The sequence below is a fragment of the Octopus bimaculoides genome, chromosome 5 (assembly GCF_001194135.2).
Source record: "Octopus bimaculoides isolate UCB-OBI-ISO-001 chromosome 5, ASM119413v2, whole genome shotgun sequence".
In the NCBI taxonomy this organism is placed as follows: domain Eukaryota; kingdom Metazoa; phylum Mollusca; class Cephalopoda; order Octopoda; family Octopodidae; genus Octopus; species Octopus bimaculoides.
In genome coordinates this window covers 84381676-84382840 of record NC_068985.1, presented here as the reverse complement: position 1 = coordinate 84382840, position 1165 = coordinate 84381676, and positions in this window count along the sequence as shown.

Here is a 1165-nt window from a genome sequence, read left to right as displayed (position 1 = left end):
CTCACTCCTTTAAGAAAAATGATCCTGTCTAAAAGTAACGATGGTTATCTTGATGGTGGTGGTGTTGGGGGATGCGGGGTGTGTGTGTGGGGGGGACGATGGGTCCGGGGTCGGGTCGGATGAATGGTTGATTGGTTGCTTGGTTGAATGGATAAGTGGGTAGATGATACTGGGGGATGGGGCCGATGGGTGGTGGGTGGATGGATGGAGAGAGAGAGAGAGAGAGAGAGAGAAGGAGAGAAGGAAGGAAAGCTGGTTGATGGATGGATGGTTGGTTGGTTGGCTGGTTGGATGGACGGATGGCTAAATGGGTAGGTGAGTGGCTGGATGGATGGGTGGGCGGATGGAGGGACCTTGTTTTGGTGGTGATGGTCTGGTAAGTTAGTTAACTACACTAAGATTGCATTATCACTACAACTGCCATCTTCCCTCTCCCTCTCCCTCTCCTTTCTCACCAATCTCTTTTGCATGTGTCTTGCTCTCCCATCTACCTCAAATACACCTCCTTCCAAACCACTGCCGTCTTTCTCTTCATCTCCTGCTGTTGTTACCATCAAAATTTTCACCCACCCCCCACCACTACCACCTTGACATGCTTACACTCACATATACAAACACTACCTCCAAGATACCATGATCACCATCACCATTATCATCATCATCGTCATCACCTGGTGATGCGGCTACCACTGTCCCACCCACACCTTGGTGTCACAAGAATCACTACTAAATCACAACCTACCCCCCATAGCAACCCCACCACCACCACCATCACCACTACCACCATCACAACTACTACTTTTACGAAAACCACTCCTACTATGACCACCACCCCTAATTTCACCCCCTCCCTTCTCCACACCCCTATGATTTTTACTGTCGTCAACACCAGAGAAATCATAGACCTCACACCACACCAAAACCCTCCACCATCACCACCTCAATGATCATCATCATCGTCATCATCATCGTCATCATCATCATCGTCACCACCACCACCACCATCATCATCTTCACATCATCATCATCGTCATCATCACAATCATCATCATCACAGCATCATCATCATCAACCAAAATCATCACAACAACCACCCTATACCATCACAAATATCATATTTCAGCATCGCCACCACCACCACTACCGCTGCTGTCATCATCGTCAC